At 44.2% G+C, this 24,875-nt stretch overlaps 19 non-coding genes across 19 annotated transcripts; all 19 read left to right on the forward strand.

Annotated features, from left to right (window-relative positions):
- The first annotated feature begins 870 nt into the window (after positions 1-870).
- On the forward strand, positions 871-943 carry Trnar-ucu (transfer RNA arginine (anticodon UCU)). The gene has a single exon. It is a non-coding gene; the product is annotated as a tRNA-Arg (tRNA).
- A 1,220-nt stretch (positions 944-2,163) lies between these two features.
- Trnar-ucu (transfer RNA arginine (anticodon UCU)) lies at positions 2,164-2,236 on the forward strand. The gene has a single exon. It is a non-coding gene; the product is annotated as a tRNA-Arg (tRNA).
- A 1,220-nt stretch (positions 2,237-3,456) lies between these two features.
- On the forward strand, positions 3,457-3,529 carry Trnar-ucu (transfer RNA arginine (anticodon UCU)). The gene has a single exon. It is a non-coding gene; the product is annotated as a tRNA-Arg (tRNA).
- A 1,211-nt stretch (positions 3,530-4,740) lies between these two features.
- Positions 4,741-4,813, forward strand: Trnat-ugu (transfer RNA threonine (anticodon UGU)). The gene has a single exon. It is a non-coding gene; the product is annotated as a tRNA-Thr (tRNA).
- A 1,220-nt stretch (positions 4,814-6,033) lies between these two features.
- Trnar-ucu (transfer RNA arginine (anticodon UCU)) lies at positions 6,034-6,106 on the forward strand. Its single transcript has one exon. It is a non-coding gene; the product is annotated as a tRNA-Arg (tRNA).
- Positions 6,107-7,326: 1,220 nt separating this feature from the next.
- Trnar-ucu (transfer RNA arginine (anticodon UCU)) lies at positions 7,327-7,399 on the forward strand. Its single transcript has one exon. It is a non-coding gene; the product is annotated as a tRNA-Arg (tRNA).
- A 1,220-nt stretch (positions 7,400-8,619) lies between these two features.
- On the forward strand, positions 8,620-8,692 carry Trnat-ugu (transfer RNA threonine (anticodon UGU)). The gene has a single exon. It is a non-coding gene; the product is annotated as a tRNA-Thr (tRNA).
- A 1,220-nt stretch (positions 8,693-9,912) lies between these two features.
- Trnar-ucu (transfer RNA arginine (anticodon UCU)) lies at positions 9,913-9,985 on the forward strand. The gene has a single exon. It is a non-coding gene; the product is annotated as a tRNA-Arg (tRNA).
- Positions 9,986-11,205: 1,220 nt separating this feature from the next.
- Trnat-ugu (transfer RNA threonine (anticodon UGU)) lies at positions 11,206-11,278 on the forward strand. Its single transcript has one exon. It is a non-coding gene; the product is annotated as a tRNA-Thr (tRNA).
- A 1,220-nt stretch (positions 11,279-12,498) lies between these two features.
- Trnar-ucu (transfer RNA arginine (anticodon UCU)) lies at positions 12,499-12,571 on the forward strand. The gene has a single exon. It is a non-coding gene; the product is annotated as a tRNA-Arg (tRNA).
- A 1,220-nt stretch (positions 12,572-13,791) lies between these two features.
- Trnar-ucu (transfer RNA arginine (anticodon UCU)) lies at positions 13,792-13,864 on the forward strand. The gene has a single exon. It is a non-coding gene; the product is annotated as a tRNA-Arg (tRNA).
- Positions 13,865-15,084: 1,220 nt separating this feature from the next.
- Trnar-ucu (transfer RNA arginine (anticodon UCU)) lies at positions 15,085-15,157 on the forward strand. Its single transcript has one exon. It is a non-coding gene; the product is annotated as a tRNA-Arg (tRNA).
- A 1,220-nt stretch (positions 15,158-16,377) lies between these two features.
- Positions 16,378-16,450, forward strand: Trnat-ugu (transfer RNA threonine (anticodon UGU)). The gene has a single exon. It is a non-coding gene; the product is annotated as a tRNA-Thr (tRNA).
- Positions 16,451-17,670: 1,220 nt separating this feature from the next.
- Trnar-ucu (transfer RNA arginine (anticodon UCU)) lies at positions 17,671-17,743 on the forward strand. Its single transcript has one exon. It is a non-coding gene; the product is annotated as a tRNA-Arg (tRNA).
- A 1,220-nt stretch (positions 17,744-18,963) lies between these two features.
- On the forward strand, positions 18,964-19,036 carry Trnar-ucu (transfer RNA arginine (anticodon UCU)). Its single transcript has one exon. It is a non-coding gene; the product is annotated as a tRNA-Arg (tRNA).
- A 1,220-nt stretch (positions 19,037-20,256) lies between these two features.
- Positions 20,257-20,329, forward strand: Trnar-ucu (transfer RNA arginine (anticodon UCU)). The gene has a single exon. It is a non-coding gene; the product is annotated as a tRNA-Arg (tRNA).
- Positions 20,330-21,549: 1,220 nt separating this feature from the next.
- Trnar-ucu (transfer RNA arginine (anticodon UCU)) lies at positions 21,550-21,622 on the forward strand. The gene has a single exon. It is a non-coding gene; the product is annotated as a tRNA-Arg (tRNA).
- A 1,220-nt stretch (positions 21,623-22,842) lies between these two features.
- Positions 22,843-22,915, forward strand: Trnar-ucu (transfer RNA arginine (anticodon UCU)). Its single transcript has one exon. It is a non-coding gene; the product is annotated as a tRNA-Arg (tRNA).
- Positions 22,916-24,135: 1,220 nt separating this feature from the next.
- On the forward strand, positions 24,136-24,208 carry Trnar-ucu (transfer RNA arginine (anticodon UCU)). Its single transcript has one exon. It is a non-coding gene; the product is annotated as a tRNA-Arg (tRNA).
- The last annotated feature ends 667 nt before the right edge of the window (positions 24,209-24,875 follow it).

Here is a 24,875-nt window from a genome sequence, read left to right on the forward strand (position 1 = left end):
GATCTTTAATTCTTCCAGCCCAAGGTGAGAGGGTTTCAGTTTTCTCGGCCACAAGTGAGAAAAGTAGACAGTTTCACAACAAGATATTGTACTATGGTTCCTTAACTGTTCCCAGTAAGCAATGGCACTCTGTATCTATAGAAACGGCGGCAATTTTCGCTTCAGCACAGGGGGCTTTTACTGGAGACTGCCAGGAGTGGACTTGGTGGATGCATGAAGGGAGAAGACCAGACACAGATGTCTGACGCTCCGCTGACGCTTGCAGAAAACTACATTAAGTATGATTCCCGCCTATAACTGACGGCGAGAGAGATGCATCATCTGTCCACTTCTCATCGAAGCACACTGTCACCAAGCAATGGCTGACGCTTCGAGCACGGCATGGAATTGCCAGGGAGGTGATGCAGCTAACGTTCCTGGTAAATGTGCTAACAGGGCACACACGTCCGTTGGAGTGTATACATATGATGGGGACCGGCTGTGACACAGCAGTCAACCAAAGTCAAAAAATGTGACTAATCGTACAGTGTTCCCAGTGTGTCGTTTACCACTTTGTGAGTGGATGCTGTTCTAAAGAGCGCAATTCCCATTTATCTGTAAGCAGCGCACGTGAGCGAATCTAATAGCAGGACTGTGTTACTACGATTGTACAGAGCAACTCTGTCAATACGCAGGTGTTTCAATCAGTAGAGCCATGGTAAACAGAGCGATTCGGAGCGATGTATCGTGTCTGTTACATAAATAATGAGTCTTTGATGTAATTGCTTCAGAGAAATATGAAAGTAAGCCTATCAGAAAAGTAACGCGAGACATGTAGCACGGGTCATGTCTTGCAGAATCTCTTACATCTGAGACCGTCACTTGCACAGCGTCCCTTTGGCGCAGAGGATAGCGCGTTGGACTTCTAATCCAAAGGTCGTGGGTTCGATCCCCACAAGGGACGGGCAATTTTTAAAAATGTGTGCCAATCACGAGATGGGAATTGACATATGGGTAACCACAAGCGTCTTCAAAAGGTGAAAATTGTTGTGACTTCAGTTCTATGCTTAAATATGTTAACCTTACACATACAAGCAAAATTCTCGTAGATCCATGACGCTGCTATGTGTAAATGCTGTAAAAGCGGAACCATATCTTCACGCCCCTGTTCACGGGAATTTTCTTTCAATACGCAATTTTTACCTACAGATAGAAATATAGCAATAGAACGCACATTTTGTACAGAAACAAATACAGTGAAGAGTGAAATAATTTTGTATTACTTCACGAGTCAATGTATGTAATCCCAGTCATGATCTTTAATTCTTCCAGCCCAAGGTGAGAGGGTTTCAGTTTTCTCGGCCACAAGTGAGAAAAGTAGACAGTTTCACAACAAGATATTGTACTATGGTTCCTTAACTGTTCCCAGTAAGCAATGGCACTCTGTATCTATAGAAACGGCGGCAATTTTCGCTTCAGCACAGGGGGCTTTTACTGGAGACTGCCAGGAGTGGACTTGGTGGATGCATGAAGGGAGAAGACCAGACACAGATGTCTGACGCTCCGCTGACGCTTGCAGAAAACTACATTAAGTATGATTCCCGCCTATAACTGACGGCGAGAGAGATGCATCATCTGTCCACTTCTCATCGAAGCACACTGTCACCAAGCAATGGCTGACGCTTCGAGCACGGCATGGAATTGCCAGGGAGGTGATGCAGCTAACGTTCCTGGTAAATGTGCTAACAGGGCACACACGTCCGTTGCAGTGTATACATATGATGGGGACCGGCTGTGACACAGCAGTCAACCAAAGTCAAAAAATGTGACTAATCGTACAGTGTTCCCAGTGTGTCGTTTACCACTTTGTGAGTGGATGCTGTTCTAAAGAGCGCAATTCCCATTTATCTGTAAGCAGCGCACGTGAGCGAATCTAATAGCAGGACTGTGTTACTACGATTGTACAGAGCAACTCTGTCAATACGCAGGTGTTTCAATCAGTAGAGCCATGGTAAACAGAGCGATTCGGAGCGATGTATCGTGTCTGTTACATAAATAATGAGTCTTTGATGTAATTGCTTCAGAGAAATATGAAAGTAAGCCTATCAGAAAAGTAACGCGAGACATGTAGCACGGGTCATGTCTTGCAGAATCTCTTACATCTGAGACCGTCACTTGCACAGCGTCCCTTTGGCGCAGAGGATAGCGCGTTGGACTTCTAATCCAAAGGTCGTGGGTTCGATCCCCACAAGGGACGGGCAATTTTTAAAAATGTGTGCCAATCACGAGATGGGAATTGACATATGGGTAACCACAAGCGTCTTCAAAAGGTGAAAATTGTTGTGACTTCAGTTCTATGCTTAAATATGTTAACCTTACACATACAAGCAAAATTCTCGTAGATCCATGACGCTGCTATGTGTAAATGCTGTAAAAGCGGAACCATATCTTCACGCCCCTGTTCACGGGAATTTTCTTTCAATACCCAATTTTTACCTACAGATAGAAATATAGCAATAGAACGCACATTTTGTACAGAAACAAATACAGTGAAGAGTGAAATAATTTTGTATTACTTCACGAGTCAATGTATGTAATCCCAGTCATGATCTTTAATTCTTCCAGCCCAAGGTGAGAGGGTTTCAGTTTTCTCGGCCACAAGTGAGAAAAGTAGACAGTTTCACAACAAGATATTGTACTATGGTTCCTTAACTGTTCCCAGTAAGCAATGGCACTCTGTATCTATAGAAACGGCGGCAATTTTCGCTTCAGCACAGGGGGCTTTTACTGGAGACTGCCAGGAGTGGACTTGGTGGATGCATGAAGGGAGAAGACCAGACACAGATGTCTGACGCTCCGCTGACGCTTGCAGAAAACTACATTAAGTATGATTCCCGCCTATAACTGACGGCGAGAGAGATGCATCATCTGTCCACTTCTCATCGAAGCACACTGTCACCAAGCAATGGCTGACGCTTCGAGCACGGCATGGAATTGCCAGGGAGGTGATGCAGCTAACGTTCCTGGTAAATGTGCTAACAGGGCACACACGTCCGTTGCAGTGTATACATATGATGGGGACCGGCTGTGACACAGCAGTCAACCAAAGTCAAAAAATGTGACTAATCGTACAGTGTTCCCAGTGTGTCGTTTACCACTTTGTGAGTGGATGCTGTTCTAAAGAGCGCAATTCCCATTTATCTGTAAGCAGCGCACGTGAGCGAATCTAATAGCAGGACTGTGTTACTACGATTGTACAGAGCAACTCTGTCAATATGCAGGTGTTTCAATCAGTAGAGCCATGGTAAACAGAGCGATTCGGAGCGATGTATCGTGTCTGTTACATAAATAATGAGTCTTTGATGTAATTGCTTCAGAGAAATATGAAAGTAAGCCTATCAGAAAAGTAACGCGAGACATGTAGCACGGGTCATGTCTTGCAGAATCTCTTACATCTGAGACCGTCACTTGCACAGCGTCCCTTTGGCGCAGAGGATAGCGCGTTGGACTTCTAATCCAAAGGTCGTGGGTTCGATCCCCACAAGGGACGGGCAATTTTTAAAAATGTGTGCCAATCACGAGATGGGAATTGACATATGGGTAACCACAAGCGTCTTCAAAAGGTGAAAATTGTTGTGACTTCAGTTCTATGCTTAAATATGTTAACCTTACACATACAAGCAAAATTCTCGTAGATCCATGACGCTGCTATGTGTAAAAGCGGAACCATATCTTCACGCCCCTGTTCACGGGAATTTTCTTTCAATACCCAATTTTTACCTACAGATAGAAATATAGCAATAGAACGCACATTTTGTACAGAAACAAATACAGTGAAGAGTGAAATAATTTTGTATTACTTCACGAGTCAATGTATGTAATCCCAGTCATGATCTTTAATTCTTCCAGCCCAAGGTGAGAGGGTTTCAGTTTTCTCGGCCACAAGTGAGAAAAGTAGACAGTTTCACAACAAGATATTGTACTATGGTTCCTTAACTGTTCCCAGTAAGCAATGGCACTCTGTATCTATAGAAACGGCGGCAATTTTCGCTTCAGCACAGGGGGCTTTTACTGGAGACTGCCAGGAGTGGACTTGGTGGATGCATGAAGGGAGAAGACCAGACACAGATGTCTGACGCTCCGCTGACGCTTGCAGAAAACTACATTAAGTATGATTCCCGCCTATAACTGACGGCGAGAGAGATGCATCATCTGTCCACTTCTCATCGAAGCACACTGTCACCAAGCAATGGCTGACGCTTCGAGCACGGCATGGAATTGCCAGGGAGGTGATGCAGCTAACGTTCCTGGTAAATGTGCTAACAGGGCACACACGTCCGTTGGAGTGTATACATATGATGGGGACCGGCTGTGACACAGCAGTCAACCAAAGTCAAAAAATGTGACTAATCGTACAGTGTTCCCAGTGTGTCGTTTACCACTTTGTGAGTGGATGCTGTTCTAAAGAGCGCAATTCCCATTTATCTGTAAGCAGCGCACGTGAGCGAATCTAATAGCAGGACTGTGTTACTACGATTGTACAGAGCAACTCTGTCAATACGCAGGTGTTTCAATCAGTAGAGCCATGGTAAACAGAGCGATTCGGAGCGATGTATCGTGTCTGTTACATAAATAATGAGTCTTTGATGTAATTGCTTCAGAGAAATATGAAAGTAAGCCTATCAGAAAAGTAACGCGAGACATGTAGCACGGGTCATGTCTTGCAGAATCTCTTACATCTGAGACCGTCACTTGCACAGCGTCCCTTTGGCGCAGAGGATAGCGCGTTGGACTTGTAATCCAAAGGTCGTGGGTTCGATCCCCACAAGGGACGGGCAATTTTTAAAAATGTGTGCCAATCACGAGATGGGAATTGACATATGGGTAACCACAAGCGTCTTCAAAAGGTGAAAATTGTTGTGACTTCAGTTCTATGCTTAAATATGTTAACCTTACACATACAAGCAAAATTCTCGTAGATCCATGACGCTGCTATGTGTAAATGCTGTAAAAGCGGAACCATATCTTCACGCCCCTGTTCACGGGAATTTTCTTTCAATACCCAATTTTTACCTACAGATAGAAATATAGCAATAGAACGCACATTTTGTACAGAAACAAATACAGTGAAGAGTGAAATAATTTTGTATTACTTCACGAGTCAATGTATGTAATCCCAGTCATGATCTTTAATTCTTCCAGCCCAAGGTGAGAGGGTTTCAGTTTTCTCGGCCACAAGTGAGAAAAGTAGACAGTTTCACAACAAGATATTGTACTATGGTTCCTTAACTGTTCCCAGTAAGCAATGGCACTCTGTATCTATAGAAACGGCGGCAATTTTCGCTTCAGCACAGGGGGCTTTTACTGGAGACTGCCAGGAGTGGACTTGGTGGATGCATGAAGGGAGAAGACCAGACACAGATGTCTGACGCTCCGCTGACGCTTGCAGAAAACTACATTAAGTATGATTCCCGCCTATAACTGACGGCGAGAGAGATGCATCATCTGTCCACTTCTCATCGAAGCACACTGTCACCAAGCAATGGCTGACGCTTCGAGCACGGCATGGAATTGCCAGGGAGGTGATGCAGCTAACGTTCCTGGTAAATGTGCTAACAGGGCACACACGTCCGTTGCAGTGTATACATATGATGGGGACCGGCTGTGACACAGCAGTCAACCAAAGTCAAAAAATGTGACTAATCGTACAGTGTTCCCAGTGTGTCGTTTACCACTTTGTGAGTGGATGCTGTTCTAAAGAGGGCAATTCCCATTTATCTGTAAGCAGCGCACGTGAGCGAATCTAATAGCAGGACTGTGTTACTACGATTGTACAGAGCAACTCTGTCAATACGCAGGTGTTTCAATCAGTAGAGCCATGGTAAACAGAGCGATTCGGAGCGATGTATCGTGTCTGTTACATAAATAATGAGTCTTTGATGTAATTGCTTCAGAGAAATATGAAAGTAAGCCTATCAGAAAAGTAACGCGAGACATGTAGCACGGGTCATGTCTTGCAGAATCTCTTACATCTGAGACCGTCACTTGCACAGCGTCCCTTTGGCGCAGAGGATAGCGCGTTGGACTTCTAATCCAAAGGTCGTGGGTTCGATCCCCACAAGGGACGGGCAATTTTTAAAAATGTGTGCCAATCACGAGATGGGAATTGACATATGGGTAACCACAAGCGTCTTCAAAAGGTGAAAATTGTTGTGACTTCAGTTCTATGCTTAAATATGTTAACCTTACACATACAAGCAAAATTCTCGTAGATCCATGACGCTGCTATGTGTAAATGCTGTAAAAGCGGAACCATATCTTCACGCCCCTGTTCACGGGAATTTTCTTTCAATACCCAATTTTTACCTACAGATAGAAATATAGCAATAGAACGCACATTTTGTACAGAAACAAATACAGTGAAGAGTGAAATAATTTTGTATTACTTCACGAGTCAATGTATGTAATCCCAGTCATGATCTTTAATTCTTCCAGCCCAAGGTGAGAGGGTTTCAGTTTTCTCGGCCACAAGTGAGAAAAGTAGACAGTTTCACAACAAGATATTGTACTATGGTTCCTTAACTGTTCCCAGTAAGCAATGGCACTCTGTATCTATAGAAACGGCGGCAATTTTCGCTTCAGCACAGGGGGCTTTTACTGGAGACTGCCAGGAGTGGACTTGGTGGATGCATGAAGGGAGAAGACCAGACACAGATGTCTGACGCTCCGCTGACGCTTGCAGAAAACTACATTAAGTATGATTCCCGCCTATAACTGACGGCGAGAGAGATGCATCATCTGTCCACTTCTCATCGAAGCACACTGTCACCAAGCAATGGCTGACGCTTCGAGCACGGCATGGAATTGCCAGGGAGGTGATGCAGCTAACGTTCCTGGTAAATGTGCTAACAGGGCACACACGTCCGTTGGAGTGTATACATATGATGGGGACCGGCTGTGACACAGCAGTCAACCAAAGTCAAAAAATGTGACTAATCGTACAGTGTTCCCAGTGTGTCGTTTACCACTTTGTGAGTGGATGCTGTTCTAAAGAGCGCAATTCCCATTTATCTGTAAGCAGCGCACGTGAGCGAATCTAATAGCAGGACTGTGTTACTACGATTGTACAGAGCAACTCTGTCAATACGCAGGTGTTTCAATCAGTAGAGCCATGGTAAACAGAGCGATTCGGAGCGATGTATCGTGTCTGTTACATAAATAATGAGTCTTTGATGTAATTGCTTCAGAGAAATATGAAAGTAAGCCTATCAGAAAAGTAACGCGAGACATGTAGCACGGGTCATGTCTTGCAGAATCTCTTACATCTGAGACCGTCACTTGCACAGCGTCCCTTTGGCGCAGAGGATAGCGCGTTGGACTTCTAATCCAAAGGTCGTGGGTTCGATCCCCACAAGGGACGGGCAATTTTTAAAAATGTGTGCCAATCACGAGATGGGAATTGACATATGGGTAACCACAAGCGTCTTCAAAAGGTGAAAATTGTTGTGACTTCAGTTCTATGCTTAAATATGTTAACCTTACACATACAAGCAAAATTCTCGTAGATCCATGACGCTGCTATGTGTAAATGCTGTAAAAGCGGAACCATATCTTCACGCCCCTGTTCACGGGAATTTTCTTTCAATACCCAATTTTTACCTACAGATAGAAATATAGCAATAGAACGCACATTTTGTACAGAAACAAATACAGTGAAGAGTGAAATAATTTTGTATTACTTCACGAGTCAATGTATGTAATCCCAGTCATGATCTTTAATTCTTCCAGCCCAAGGTGAGAGGGTTTCAGTTTTCTCGGCCACAAGTGAGAAAAGTAGACAGTTTCACAACAAGATATTGTACTATGGTTCCTTAACTGTTCCCAGTAAGCAATGGCACTCTGTATCTATAGAAACGGCGGCAATTTTCGCTTCAGCACAGGGGGCTTTTACTGGAGACTGCCAGGAGTGGACTTGGTGGATGCATGAAGGGAGAAGACCAGACACAGATGTCTGACGCTCCGCTGACGCTTGCAGAAAACTACATTAAGTATGATTCCCGCCTATAACTGACGGCGAGAGAGATGCATCATCTGTCCACTTCTCATCGAAGCACACTGTCACCAAGCAATGGCTGACGCTTCGAGCACGGCATGGAATTGCCAGGGAGGTGATGCAGCTAACGTTCCTGGTAAATGTGCTAACAGGGCACACACGTCCGTTGGAGTGTATACATATGATGGGGACCGGCTGTGACACAGCAGTCAACCAAAGTCAAAAAATGTGACTAATCGTACAGTGTTCCCAGTGTGTCGTTTACCACTTTGTGAGTGGATGCTGTTCTAAAGAGCGCAATTCCCATTTATCTGTAAGCAGCGCACGTGAGCGAATCTAATAGCAGGACTGTGTTACTACGATTGTACAGAGCAACTCTGTCAATACGCAGGTGTTTCAATCAGTAGAGCCATGGTAAACAGAGCGATTCGGAGCGATGTATCGTGTCTGTTACATAAATAATGAGTCTTTGATGTAATTGCTTCAGAGAAATATGAAAGTAAGCCTATCAGAAAAGTAACGCGAGACATGTAGCACGGGTCATGTCTTGCAGAATCTCTTACATCTGAGACCGTCACTTGCACAGCGTCCCTTTGGCGCAGAGGATAGCGCGTTGGACTTGTAATCCAAAGGTCGTGGGTTCGATCCCCACAAGGGACGGGCAATTTTTAAAAATGTGTGCCAATCACGAGATGGGAATTGACATATGGGTAACCACAAGCGTCTTCAAAAGGTGAAAATTGTTGTGACTTCAGTTCTATGCTTAAATATGTTAACCTTACACATACAAGCAAATTTCTCGTAGATCCATGACGCTGCTATGTGTAAATGCTGTAAAAGCGGAACCATATCTTCACGCCCCTGTTCACGGGAATTTTCTTTCAATACCCAATTTTTACCTACAGATAGAAATATAGCAATAGAACGCACATTTTGTACAGAAACAAATACAGTGAAGAGTGAAATAATTTTGTATTACTTCACGAGTCAATGTATGTAATCCCAGTCATGATCTTTAATTCTTCCAGCCCAAGGTGAGAGGGTTTCAGTTTTCTCGGCCACAAGTGAGAAAAGTAGACAGTTTCACAACAAGATATTGTACTATGGTTCCTTAACTGTTCCCAGTAAGCAATGGCACTCTGTATCTATAGAAACGGCGGCAATTTTCGCTTCAGCACAGGGGGCTTTTACTGGAGACTGCCAGGAGTGGACTTGGTGGATGCATGAAGGGAGAAGACCAGACACAGATGTCTGACGCTCCGCTGACGCTTGCAGAAAACTACATTAAGTATGATTCCCGCCTATAACTGACGGCGAGAGAGATGCATCATCTGTCCACTTCTCATCGAAGCACACTGTCACCAAGCAATGGCTGACGCTTCGAGCACGGCATGGAATTGCCAGGGAGGTGATGCAGCTAACGTTCCTGGTAAATGTGCTAACAGGGCACACACGTCCGTTGGAGTGTATACATATGATGGGGACCGGCTGTGACACAGCAGTCAACCAAAGTCAAAAAATGTGACTAATCGTACAGTGTTCCCAGTGTGTCGTTTACCACTTTGTGAGTGGATGCTGTTCTAAAGAGCGCAATTCCCATTTATCTGTAAGCAGCGCACGTGAGCGAATCTAATAGCAGGACTGTGTTACTACGATTGTACAGAGCAACTCTGTCAATACGCAGGTGTTTCAATCAGTAGAGCCATGGTAAACAGAGCGATTCGGAGCGATGTATCGTGTCTGTTACATAAATAATGAGTCTTTGATGTAATTGCTTCAGAGAAATATGAAAGTAAGCCTATCAGAAAAGTAACGCGAGACATGTAGCACGGGTCATGTCTTGCAGAATCTCTTACATCTGAGACCGTCACTTGCACAGCGTCCCTTTGGCGCAGAGGATAGCGCGTTGGACTTCTAATCCAAAGGTCGTGGGTTCGATCCCCACAAGGGACGGGCAATTTTTAAAAATGTGTGCCAATCACGAGATGGGAATTGACATATGGGTAACCACAAGCGTCTTCAAAAGGTGAAAATTGTTGTGACTTCAGTTCTATGCTTAAATATGTTAACCTTACACATACAAGCAAAATTCTCGTAGATCCATGACGCTGCTATGTGTAAATGCTGTAAAAGCGGAACCATATCTTCACGCCCCTGTTCACGGGAATTTTCTTTCAATACCCAATTTTTACCTACAGATAGAAATATAGCAATAGAACGCACATTTTGTACAGAAACAAATACAGTGAAGAGTGAAATAATTTTGTATTACTTCACGAGTCAATGTATGTAATCCCAGTCATGATCTTTAATTCTTCCAGCCCAAGGTGAGAGGGTTTCAGTTTTCTCGGCCACAAGTGAGAAAAGTAGACAGTTTCACAACAAGATATTGTACTATGGTTCCTTAACTGTTCCCAGTAAGCAATGGCACTCTGTATCTATAGAAACGGCGGCAATTTTCGCTTCAGCACAGGGGGCTTTTACTGGAGACTGCCAGGAGTGGACTTGGTGGATGCATGAAGGGAGAAGACCAGACACAGATGTCTGACGCTCCGCTGACGCTTGCAGAAAACTACATTAAGTATGATTCCCGCCTATAACTGACGGCGAGAGAGATGCATCATCTGTCCACTTCTCATCGAAGCACACTGTCACCAAGCAATGGCTGACGCTTCGAGCACGGCATGGAATTGCCAGGGAGGTGATGCAGCTAACGTTCCTGGTAAATGTGCTAACAGGGCACACACGTCCGTTGGAGTGTATACATATGATGGGGACCGGCTGTGACACAGCAGTCAACCAAAGTCAAAAAATGTGACTAATCGTACAGTGTTCCCAGTGTGTCGTTTACCACTTTGTGAGTGGATGCTGTTCTAAAGAGCGCAATTCCCATTTATCTGTAAGCAGCGCACGTGAGCGAATCTAATAGCAGGACTGTGTTACTACGATTGTACAGAGCAACTCTGTCAATACGCAGGTGTTTCAATCAGTAGAGCCATGGTAAACAGAGCGATTCGGAGCGATGTATCGTGTCTGTTACATAAATAATGAGTCTTTGATGTAATTGCTTCAGAGAAATATGAAAGTAAGCCTATCAGAAAAGTAACGCGAGACATGTAGCACGGGTCATGTCTTGCAGAATCTCTTACATCTGAGACCGTCACTTGCACAGCGTCCCTTTGGCGCAGAGGATAGCGCGTTGGACTTGTAATCCAAAGGTCGTGGGTTCGATCCCCACAAGGGACGGGCAATTTTTAAAAATGTGTGCCAATCACGAGGTGGGAATTGACATATGGGTAACCACAAGCGTCTTCAAAAGGTGAAAATTGTTGTGACTTCAGTTCTATGCTTAAATATGTTAACCTTACACATACAAGCAAAATTCTCGTAGATCCATGACGCTGCTATGTGTAAATGCTGTAAAAGCGGAACCATATCTTCACGCCCCTGTTCACGGGAATTTTCTTTCAATACCCAATTTTTACCTACAGATAGAAATATAGCAATAGAACGCACATTTTGTACAGAAACAAATACAGTGAAGGGTGAAATAATTTTGTATTACTTCACGAGTCAATGTATGTAATCCCAGTCATGATCTTTAATTCTTCCAGCCCAAGGTGAGAGGGTTTCAGTTTTCTCGGCCACAAGTGAGAAAAGTAGACAGTTTCACAACAAGATATTGTACTATGGTTCCTTAACTGTTCCCAGTAAGCAATGGCACTCTGTATCTATAGAAACGGCGGCAATTTTCGCTTCAGCACAGGGGGCTTTTACTGGAGACTGCCAGGAGTGGACTTGGTGGATGCATGAAGGGAGAAGACCAGACACAGATGTCTGACGCTCCGCTGACGCTTGCAGAAAACTACATTAAGTATGATTCCCGCCTATAACTGACGGCGAGAGAGATGCATCATCTGTCCACTTCTCATCGAAGCACACTGTCACCAAGCAATGGCTGACGCTTCGAGCACGGCATGGAATTGCCAGGGAGGTGATGCAGCTAACGTTCCTGGTAAATGTGCTAACAGGGCACACACGTCCATTGGAGTGTATACATATGATGGGGACCGGCTGTGACACAGCAGTCAACCAAAGTCAAAAAATGTGACTAATCGTACAGTGTTCCCAGTGTGTCGTTTACCACTTTGTGAGTGGATGCTGTTCTAAAGAGCGCAATTCCCATTTATCTGTAAGCAGCGCACGTGAGCGAATCTAATAGCAGGACTGTGTTACTACGATTGTACAGAGCAACTCTGTCAATACGCAGGTGTTTCAATCAGTAGAGCCATGGTAAACAGAGCGATTCGGAGCGATGTATCGTGTCTGTTACATAAATAATGAGTCTTTGATGTAATTGCTTCAGAGAAATATGAAAGTAAGCCTATCAGAAAAGTAACGCGAGACATGTAGCATGGGTCATGTCTTGCAGAATCTCTTACATCTGAGACCGTCACTTGCACAGCGTCCCTTTGGCGCAGAGGATAGCGCGTTGGACTTCTAATCCAAAGGTCGTGGGTTCGATCCCCACAAGGGACGGGCAATTTTTAAAAATGTGTGCCAATCACGAGATGGGAATTGACATATGGGTAACCACAAGCGTCTTCAAAAGGTGAAAATTGTTGTGACTTCAGTTCTATGCTTAAATATGTTAACCTTACACATACAAGCAAAATTCTCGTAGATCCATGACGCTGCTATGTGTAAATGCTGTAAAAGCGGAACCATATCTTCACGCCCCTGTTCACGGGAATTTTCTTTCAATACCCAATTTTTACCTACAGATAGAAATATAGCAATAGAACGCACATTTTGTACAGAAACAAATACAGTGAAGAGTGAAATAATTTTGTATTACTTCACGAGTCAATGTATGTAATCCCAGTCATGATCTTTAATTCTTCCAGCCCAAGGTGAGAGGGTTTCAGTTTTCTCGGCCACAAGTGAGAAAAGTAGACAGTTTCACAACAAGATATTGTACTATGGTTCCTTAACTGTTCCCAGTAAGCAATGGCACTCTGTATCTATAGAAACGGCGGCAATTTTCGCTTCAGCACAGGGGGCTTTTACTGGAGACTGCCAGGAGTGGACTTGGTGGATGCATGAAGGGAGAAGACCAGACACAGATGTCTGACGCTCCGCTGACGCTTGCAGAAAACTACATTAAGTATGATTCCCGCCTATAACTGACGGCGAGAGAGATGCATCATCTGTCCACTTCTCATCGAAGCACACTGTCACCAAGCAATGGCTGACGCTTCGAGCACGGCATGGAATTGCCAGGGAGGTGATGCAGCTAACGTTCCTGGTAAATGTGCTAACAGGGCACACACGTCCGTTGGAGTGTATACATATGATGGGGACCGGCTGTGACACAGCAGTCAACCAAAGTCAAAAAATGTGACTAATCGTACAGTGTTCCCAGTGTGTCGTTTACCACTTTGTGAGTGGATGCTGTTCTAAAGAGCGCAATTCCCATTTATCTGTAAGCAGCGCACGTGAGCGAATCTAATAGCAGGACTGTGTTACTACGATTGTACAGAGCAACTCTGTCAATACGCAGGTGTTTCAATCAGTAGAGCCATGGTAAACAGAGCGATTCGGAGCGATGTATCGTGTCTGTTACATAAATAATGAGTCTTTGATGTAATTGCTTCAGAGAAATATGAAAGTAAGCCTATCAGAAAAGTAACGCGAGACATGTAGCACGGGTCATGTCTTGCAGAATCTCTTACATCTGAGACCGTCACTTGCACAGCGTCCCTTTGGCGCAGAGGATAGCGCGTTGGACTTCTAATCCAAAGGTCGTGGGTTCGATCCCCACAAGGGACGGGCAATTTTTAAAAATGTGTGCCAATCACGAGATGGGAATTGACATATGGGTAACCACAAGCGTCTTCAAAAGGTGAAAATTGTTGTGACTTCAGTTCTATGCTTAAATATGTTAACCTTACACATACAAGCAAAATTCTCGTAGATCCATGACGCTGCTATGTGTAAATGCTGTAAAAGCGGAACCATATCTTCACGCCCCTGTTCACGGGAATTTTCTTTCAATACCCAATTTTTACCTACAGATAGAAATATAGCAATAGAACGCACATTTTGTACAGAAACAAATACAGTGAAGGGTGAAATAATTTTGTATTACTTCACGAGTCAATGTATGTAATCCCAGTCATGATCTTTAATTCTTCCAGCCCAAGGTGAGAGGGTTTCAGTTTTCTCGGCCACAAGTGAGAAAAGTAGACAGTTTCACAACAAGATATTGTACTATGGTTCCTTAACTGTTCCCAGTAAGCAATGGCACTCTGTATCTATAGAAACGGCGGCAATTTTCGCTTCAGCACAGGGGGCTTTTACTGGAGACTGCCAGGAGTGGACTTGGTGGATGCATGAAGGGAGAAGACCAGACACAGATGTCTGACGCTCCGCTGACGCTTGCAGAAAACTACATTAAGTATGATTCCCGCCTATAACTGACGGCGAGAGAGATGCATCATCTGTCCACTTCTCATCGAAGCACACTGTCACCAAGCAATGGCTGACGCTTCGAGCACGGCATGGAATTGCCAGGGAGGTGATGCAGCTAACGTTCCTGGTAAATGTGCTAACAGGGCACACACGTCCGTTGGAGTGTATACATATGATGGGGACCGGCTGTGACACAGCAGTCAACCAAAGTCAAAAAATGTGACTAATCGTACAGTGTTCCCAGTGTGTCGTTTACCACTTTGTGAGTGGATGCTGTTCTAAAGAGCGCAATTCCCATTTATCTGTAAGCAGCGCACGTGAGCGAATCTAATAGCAGGACTGTGTTACTACGATTGTACAGAGCAACTCTGTCAATACGCAGGTGTTTCAATCAGTAGAGCCATGGTAAACAGAGCGATTCGGAGCGATGTATCGTGTCTGTTACATAAATAATGAGTCTTTGATGTAATTGCTTCAGAGAAATATGAAAGTAAGCCTATCAGAAAAGTAACGCGAGACATGTAGCACGGGTCATGTCTTGCAGAATCTCTTACATCTGAGACCGTCACTTGCACAGCGTCCCTTTGGCGCAGAGGATAGCGCGTTGGACTTCTAATCCAAAGGTCGTGGGTTCGATCCCCACAAGGGACGGGCAATTTTTAAAAATGTGTGCCAATCACGAGATGGGAATTGACATATGGGTAACCACAAGCGTCTTCAAAAGGTGAAAATTGTTGTGACTTCAGTTCTATGCTTAAATATGTTAACCTTACACATACAAGCAAAATTCTCGTAGATCCATGACGCTGCTATGTGTAAATGCTGTAAAAGCGGAACCATATCTTCACGCCCCTGTTCACGGGAATTTTCTTTCAATACCCAATTTTTACCTACAGATAGAAATATAGCAATAGAACGCACATTTTGTACAGAAACAAATACAGTGAAGAGTGAAATAATTTTGTATTACTTCACGAGTCAATGTATGTAATCCCAGTCATGATCTTTAATTCTTCCAGCCCAAGGTGAGAGGGTTTCAGTTTTCTCGGCCACAAGTGAGAAAAGTAGACAGTTTCACAACAAGATATTGTACTATGGTTCCTTAACTGTTCCCAGTAAGCAATGGCACTCTGTATCTATAGAAACGGCGGCAATTTTCGCTTCAGCACAGGGGGCTTTTACTGGAGACTGCCAGGAGTGGACTTGGTGGATGCATGAAGGGAGAAGACCAGACACAGATGTCTGACGCTCCGCTGACGCTTGCAGAAAACTACATTAAGTATGATTCCCGCCTATAACTGACGGCGAGAGAGATGCATCATCTGTCCACTTCTCATCGAAGCACACTGTCACCAAGCAATGGCTGACGCTTCGAGCACGGCATGGAATTGCCAGGGAGGTGATGCAGCTAACGTTCCTGGTAAATGTGCTAACAGGGCACACACGTCCGTTGGAGTGTATACATATGATGGGGACCGGCTGTGACACAGCAGTCAACCAAAGTCAAAAAATGTGACTAATCGTACAGTGTTCCCAGTGTGTCGTTTACCACTTTGTGAGTGGATGCTGTTCTAAAGAGCGCAATTCCCATTTATCTGTAAGCAGCGCACGTGAGCGAATCTAATAGCAGGACTGTGTTACTACGATTGTACAGAGCAACTCTGTCAATACGCAGGTGTTTCAATCAGTAGAGCCATGGTAAACAGAGCGATTCGGAGCGATGTATCGTGTCTGTTACATAAATAATGAGTCTTTGATGTAATTGCTTCAGAGAAATATGAAAGTAAGCCTATCAGAAAAGTAACGCGAGACATGTAGCACGGGTCATGTCTTGCAGAATCTCTTACATCTGAGACCGTCACTTGCACAGCGTCCCTTTGGCGCAGAGGATAGCGCGTTGGACTTGTAATCCAAAGGTCGTGGGTTCGATCCCCACAAGGGACGGGCAATTTTTAAAAATGTGTGCCAATCACGAGGTGGGAATTGACATATGGGTAACCACAAGCGTCTTCAAAAGGTGAAAATTGTTGTGACTTCAGTTCTATGCTTAAATATGTTAACCTTACACATACAAGCAAAATTCTCGTAGATCCATGACGCTGCTATGTGTAAATGCTGTAAAAGCGGAACCATATCTTCACGCCCCTGTTCACGGGAATTTTCTTTCAATACCCAATTTTTACCTACAGATAGAAATATAGCAATAGAACGCACATTTTGTACAGAAACAAATACAGTGAAGGGTGAAATAATTTTGTATTACTTCACGAGTCAATGTATGTAATCCCAGTCATGATCTTTAATTCTTCCAGCCCAAGGTGAGAGGGTTTCAGTTTTCTCGGCCACAAGTGAGAAAAGTAGACAGTTTCACAACAAGATATTGTACTATGGTTCCTTAACTGTTCCCAGTAAGCAATGGCACTCTGTATCTATAGAAACGGCGGCAATTTTCGCTTCAGCACAGGGGGCTTTTACTGGAGACTGCCAGGAGTGGACTTGGTGGATGCATGAAGGGAGAAGACCAGACACAGATGTCTGACGCTCCGCTGACGCTTGCAGAAAACTACATTAAGTATGATTCCCGCCTATAACTGACGGCGAGAGAGATGCATCATCTGTCCACTTCTCATCGAAGCACACTGTCACCAAGCAATGGCTGACGCTTCGAGCACGGCATGGAATTGCCAGGGAGGTGATGCAGCTAACGTTCCTGGTAAATGTGCTAACAGGGCACACACGTCCATTGGAGTGTATACATATGATGGGGACCGGCTGTGACACAGCAGTCAACCAAAGTCAAAAAATGTGACTAATCGTACAGTGTTCCCAGTGTGTCGTTTACCACTTTGTGAGTGGATGCTGTTCTAAAGAGCGCAATTCCCATTTATCTGTAAGCAGCGCACGTGAGCGAATCTAATAGCAGGACTGTGTTACTACGATTGTACAGAGCAACTCTGTCAATACGCAGGTGTTTCAATCAGTAGAGCCATGGTAAACAGAGCGATTCGGAGCGATGTATCGTGTCTGTTACATAAATAATGAGTCTTTGATGTAATTGCTTCAGAGAAATATGAAAGTAAGCCTATCAGAAAAGTAACGCGAGACATGTAGCATGGGTCATGTCTTGCAGAATCTCTTACATCTGAGACCGTCACTTGCACAGCGTCCCTTTGGCGCAGAGGATAGCGCGTTGGACTTCTAATCCAAAGGTCGTGGGTTCGATCCCCACAAGGGACGGGCAATTTTTAAAAATGTGTGCCAATCACGAGATGGGAATTGACATATGGGTAACCACAAGCGTCTTCAAAAGGTGAAAATTGTTGTGACTTCAGTTCTATGCTTAAATATGTTAACCTTACACATACAAGCAAAATTCTCGTAGATCCATGACGCTGCTATGTGTAAATGCTGTAAAAGCGGAACCATATCTTCACGCCCCTGTTCACGGGAATTTTCTTTCAATACCCAATTTTTACCTACAGATAGAAATATAGCAATAGAACGCACATTTTGTACAGAAACAAATACAGTGAAGAGTGAAATAATTTTGTATTACTTCACGAGTCAATGTATGTAATCCCAGTCATGATCTTTAATTCTTCCAGCCCAAGGTGAGAGGGTTTCAGTTTTCTCGGCCACAAGTGAGAAAAGTAGACAGTTTCACAACAAGATATTGTACTATGGTTCCTTAACTGTTCCCAGTAAGCAATGGCACTCTGTATCTATAGAAACGGCGGCAATTTTCGCTTCAGCACAGGGGGCTTTTACTGGAGACTGCCAGGAGTGGACTTGGTGGATGCATGAAGGGAGAAGACCAGACACAGATGTCTGACGCTCCGCTGACGCTTGCAGAAAACTACATTAAGTATGATTCCCGCCTATAACTGACGGCGAGAGAGATGCATCATCTGTCCACTTCTCATCGAAGCACACTGTCACCAAGCAATGGCTGACGCTTCGAGCACGGCATGGAATTGCCAGGGAGGTGATGCAGCTAACGTTCCTGGTAAATGTGCTAACAGGGCACACACGTCCGTTGGAGTGTATACATATGATGGGGACCGGCTGTGACACAGCAGTCAACCAAAGTCAAAAAATGTGACTAATCGTACAGTGTTCCCAGTGTGTCGTTTACCACTTTGTGAGTGGATGCTGTTCTAAAGAGCGCAATTCCCATTTATCTGTAAGCAGCGCACGTGAGCGAATCTAATAGCAGGACTGTGTTACTACGATTGTACAGAGCAACTCTGTCAATACGCAGGTGTTTCAATCAGTAGAGCCATGGTAAACAGAGCGATTCGGAGCGATGTATCGTGTCTGTTACATAAATAATGAGTCTTTGATGTAATTGCTTCAGAGAAATATGAAAGTAAGCCTATCAGAAAAGTAACGCGAGACATGTAGCACGGGTCATGTCTTGCAGAATCTCTTACATCTGAGACCGTCACTTGCACAGCGTCCCTTTGGCGCAGAGGATAGCGCGTTGGACTTCTAATCCAAAGGTCGTGGGTTCGATCCCCACAAGGGACGGGCAATTTTTAAAAATGTGTGCCAATCACGAGATGGGAATTGACATATGGGTAACCACAAGCGTCTTCAAAAGGTGAAAATTGTTGTGACTTCAGTTCTATGCTTAAATATGTTAACCTTACACATACAAGCAAAATTCTCGTAGATCCATGACGCTGCTATGTGTAAATGCTGTAAAAGCGGAACCATATCTTCACGCCCCTGTTCACGGGAATTTTCTTTCAATACCCAATTTTTACCTACAGATAGAAATATAGCAATAGAACGCACATTTTGTACAGAAACAAATACAGTGAAGGGTGAAATAATTTTGTATTACTTCACGAGTCAATGTATGTAATCCCAGTCATGATCTTTAATTCTTCCAGCCCAAGGTGAGAGGGTTTCAGTTTTCTCGGCCACAAGTGAGAAAAGTAGACAGTTTCACAACAAGATATTGTACTATGGTTCCTTAACTGTTCCCAGTAAGCAATGGCACTCTGTATCTATAGAAACGGCGGCAATTTTCGCTTCAGCACAGGGGGCTTTTACTGGAGACTGCCAGGAGTGGACTTGGTGGATGCATGAAGGGAGAAGACCAGACACAGATGTCTGACGCTCCGCTGACGCTTGCAGAAAACTACATTAAGTATGATTCCCGCCTATAACTGACGGCGAGAGAGATGCATCATCTGTCCACTTCTCATCGAAGCACACTGTCACCAAGCAATGGCTGACGCTTCGAGCACGGCATGGAATTGCCAGGGAGGTGATGCAGCTAACGTTCCTGGTAAATGTGCTAACAGGGCACACACGTCCGTTGGAGTGTATACATATGATGGGGACCGGCTGTGACACAGCAGTCAACCAAAGTCAAAAAATGTGACTAATCGTACAGTGTTCCCAGTGTGTCGTTTACCACTTTGTGAGTGGATGCTGTTCTAAAGAGCGCAATTCCCATTTATCTGTAAGCAGCGCACGTGAGCGAATCTAATAGCAGGACTGTGTTACTACGATTGTACAGAGCAACTCTGTCAATACGCAGGTGTTTCAATCAGTAGAGCCATGGTAAACAGAGCGATTCGGAGCGATGTATCGTGTCTGTTACATAAATAATGAGTCTTTGATGTAATTGCTTCAGAGAAATATGAAAGTAAGCCTATCAGAAAAGTAACGCGAGACATGTAGCACGGGTCATGTCTTGCAGAATCTCTTACATCTGAGACCGTCACTTGCACAGCGTCCCTTTGGCGCAGAGGATAGCGCGTTGGACTTCTAATCCAAAGGTCGTGGGTTCGATCCCCACAAGGGACGGGCAATTTTTAAAAATGTGTGCCAATCACGAGATGGGAATTGACATATGGGTAACCACAAGCGTCTTCAAAAGGTGAAAATTGTTGTGACTTCAGTTCTATGCTTAAATATGTTAACCTTACACATACAAGCAAAATTCTCGTAGATCCATGACGCTGCTATGTGTAAATGCTGTAAAAGCGGAACCATATCTTCACGCCCCTGTTCACGGGAATTTTCTTTCAATACCCAATTTTTACCTACAGATAGAAATATAGCAATAGAACGCACATTTTGTACAGAAACAAATACAGTGAAGAGTGAAATAATTTTGTATTACTTCACGAGTCAATGTATGTAATCCCAGTCATGATCTTTAATTCTTCCAGCCCAAGGTGAGAGGGTTTCAGTTTTCTCGGCCACAAGTGAGAAAAGTAGACAGTTTCACAACAAGATATTGTACTATGGTTCCTTAACTGTTCCCAGTAAGCAATGGCACTCTGTATCTATAGAAACGGCGGCAATTTTCGCTTCAGCACAGGGGGCTTTTACTGGAGACTGCCAGGAGTGGACTTGGTGGATGCATGAAGGGAGAAGACCAGACACAGATGTCTGACGCTCCGCTGACGCTTGCAGAAAACTACATTAAGTATGATTCCCGCCTATAACTGACGGCGAGAGAGATGCATCATCTGTCCACTTCTCATCGAAGCACACTGTCACCAAGCAATGGCTGACGCTTCGAGCACGGCATGGAATTGCCAGGGAGGTGATGCAGCTAACGTTCCTGGTAAATGTGCTAACAGGGCACACACGTCCGTTGGAGTGTATACATATGATGGGGACCGGCTGTGACACAGCAGTCAACCAAAGTCAAAAAATGTGACTAATCGTACAGTGTTCCCAGTGTGTCGTTTACCACTTTGTGAGTGGATGCTGTTCTAAAGAGCGCAATTCCCATTTATCTGTAAGCAGCGCACGTGAGCGAATCTAATAGCAGGACTGTGTTACTACGATTGTACAGAGCAACTCTGTCAATACGCAGGTGTTTCAATCAGTAGAGCCATGGTAAACAGAGCGATTCGGAGCGATGTATCGTGTCTGTTACATAAATAATGAGTCTTTGATGTAATTGCTTCAGAGAAATATGAAAGTAAGCCTATCAGAAAAGTAACGCGAGACATGTAGCACGGGTCATGTCTTGCAGAATCTCTTACATCTGAGACCGTCACTTGCACAGCGTCCCTTTGGCGCAGAGGATAGCGCGTTGGACTTCTAATCCAAAGGTCGTGGGTTCGATCCCCACAAGGGACGGGCAATTTTTAAAAATGTGTGCCAATCACGAGATGGGAATTGACATATGGGTAACCACAAGCGTCTTCAAAAGGTGAAAATTGTTGTGACTTCAGTTCTATGCTTAAATATGTTAACCTTACACATACAAGCAAAATTCTCGTAGATCCATGACGCTGCTATGTGTAAATGCTGTAAAAGCGGAACCATATCTTCACGCCCCTGTTCACGGGAATTTTCTTTCAATACCCAATTTTTACCTACAGATAGAAATATAGCAATAGAACGCACATTTTGTACAGAAACAAATACAGTGAAGGGTGAAATAATTTTGTATTACTTCACGAGTCAATGTATGTAATCCCAGTCATGATCTTTAATTCTTCCAGCCCAAGGTGAGAGGGTTTCAGTTTTCTCGGCCACAAGTGAGAAAAGTAGACAGTTTCACAACAAGATATTGTACTATGGTTCCTTAACTGTTCCCAGTAAGCAATGGCACTCTGTATCTATAGAAACGGCGGCAATTTTCGCTTCAGCACAGGGGGCTTTTACTGGAGACTGCCAGGAGTGGACTTGGTGGATGCATGAAGGGAGAAGACCAGACACAGATGTCTGACGCTCCGCTGACGCTTGCAGAAAACTACATTAAGTATGATTCCCGCCTATAACTGACGGCGAGAGAGATGCATCATCTGTCCACTTCTCATCGAAGCACACTGTCACCAAGCAATGGCTGACGCTTCGAGCACGGCATGGAATTGCCAGGGAGGTGATGCAGCTAACGTTCCTGGTAAATGTGCTAACAGGGCACACACGTCCGTTGGAGTGTATACATATGATGGGGACCGGCTGTGACACAGCAGTCAACCAAAGTCAAAAAATGTGACTAATCGTACAGTGTTCCCAGTGTGTCGTTTACCACTTTGTGAGTGGATGCTGTTCTAAAGAGCGCAATTCCCATTTATCTGTAAGCAGCGCACGTGAGCGAATCTAATAGCAGGACTGTGTTACTACGATTGTACAGAGCAACTCTGTCAATACGCAGGTGTTTCAATCAGTAGAGCCATGGTAAACAGAGCGATTCGGAGCGATGTATCGTGTCTGTTACATAAATAATGAGTCTTTGATGTAATTGCTTCAGAGAAATATGAAAGTAAGCCTATCAGAAAAGTAACGCGAGACATGTAGCACGGGTCATGTCTTGCAGAATCTCTTACATCTGAGACCGTCACTTGCACAGCGTCCCTTTGGCGCAGAGGATAGCGCGTTGGACTTCTAATCCAAAGGTCGTGGGTTCGATCCCCACAAGGGACGGGCAATTTTTAAAAATGTGTGCCAATCACGAGATGGGAATTGACATATGGGTAACCACAAGCGTCTTCAAAAGGTGAAAATTGTTGTGACTTCAGTTCTATGCTTAAATATGTTAACCTTACACATACAAGCAAAATTCTCGTAGATCCATGACGCTGCTATGTGTAAATGCTGTAAAAGCGGAACCATATCTTCACGCCCCTGTTCACGGGAATTTTCTTTCAATACCCAATTTTTACCTACAGATAGAAATATAGCAATAGAACGCACATTTTGTACAGAAACAAATACAGTGAAGAGTGAAATAATTTTGTATTACTTCACGAGTCAATGTATGTAATCCCAGTCATGATCTTTAATTCTTCCAGCCCAAGGTGAGAGGGTTTCAGTTTTCTCGGCCACAAGTGAGAAAAGTAGACAGTTTCACAACAAGATATTGTACTATGGTTCCTTAACTGTTCCCAGTAAGCAATGGCACTCTGTATCTATAGAAACGGCGGCAATTTTCGCTTCAGCACAGGGGGCTTTTACTGGAGACTGCCAGGAGTGGACTTGGTGGATGCATGAAGGGAGAAGACCAGACACAGATGTCTGACGCTCCGCTGACGCTTGCAGAAAACTACATTAAGTATGATTCCCGCCTATAACTGACGGCGAGAGAGATGCATCATCTGTCCACTTCTCATCGAAGCACACTGTCACCAAGCAATGGCTGACGCTTCGAGCACGGCATGGAATTGCCAGGGAGGTGATGCAGCTAACGTTCCTGGTAAATGTGCTAACAGGGCACACACGTCCGTTGGAGTGTATACATATGATGGGGACCGGCTGTGACACAGCAGTCAACCAAAGTCAAAAAATGTGACTAATCGTACAGTGTTCCCAGTGTGTCGTTTACCACTTTGTGAGTGGATGCTGTTCTAAAGAGCGCAATTCCCATTTATCTGTAAGCAGCGCACGTGAGCGAATCTAATAGCAGGACTGTGTTACTACGATTGTACAGAGCAACTCTGTCAATACGCAGGTGTTTCAATCAGTAGAGCCATGGTAAACAGAGCGATTCGGAGCGATGTATCGTGTCTGTTACATAAATAATGAGTCTTTGATGTAATTGCTTCAGAGAAATATGAAAGTAAGCCTATCAGAAAAGTAACGCGAGACATGTAGCACGGGTCATGTCTTGCAGAATCTCTTACATCTGAGACCGTCACTTGCACAGCGTCCCTTTGGCGCAGAGGATAGCGCGTTGGACTTCTAATCCAAAGGTCGTGGGTTCGATCCCCACAAGGGACGGGCAATTTTTAAAAATGTGTGCCAATCACGAGATGGGAATTGACATATGGGTAACCACAAGCGTCTTCAAAAGGTGAAAATTGTTGTGACTTCAGTTCTATGCTTAAATATGTTAACCTTACACATACAAGCAAAATTCTCGTAGATCCATGACGCTGCTATGTGTAAATGCTGTAAAAGCGGAACCATATCTTCACGCCCCTGTTCACGGGAATTTTCTTTCAATACCCAATTTTTACCTACAGATAGAAATATAGCAATAGAACGCACATTTTGTACAGAAACAAATACAGTGAAGGGTGAAATAATTTTGTATTACTTCACGAGTCAATGTATGTAATCCCAGTCATGATCTTTAATTCTTCCAGCCCAAGGTGAGAGGGTTTCAGTTTTCTCGGCCACAAGTGAGAAAAGTAGACAGTTTCACAACAAGATATTGTACTATGGTTCCTTAACTGTTCCCAGTAAGCAATGGCACTCTGTATCTATAGAAACGGCGGCAATTTTCGCTTCAGCACAGGGGGCTTTTACTGGAGACTGCCAGGAGTGGACTTGGTGGATGCATGAAGGGAGAAGACCAGACACAGATGTCTGACGCTCCGCTGACGCTTGCAGAAAACTACATTAAGTATGATTCCCGCCTATAACTGACGGCGAGAGAGATGCA

This window comes from Schistocerca cancellata, unplaced genomic scaffold (genome assembly GCF_023864275.1).
Source record: "Schistocerca cancellata isolate TAMUIC-IGC-003103 unplaced genomic scaffold, iqSchCanc2.1 HiC_scaffold_426, whole genome shotgun sequence".
Lineage (NCBI taxonomy): Eukaryota > Metazoa > Arthropoda > Insecta > Orthoptera > Acrididae > Schistocerca > Schistocerca cancellata.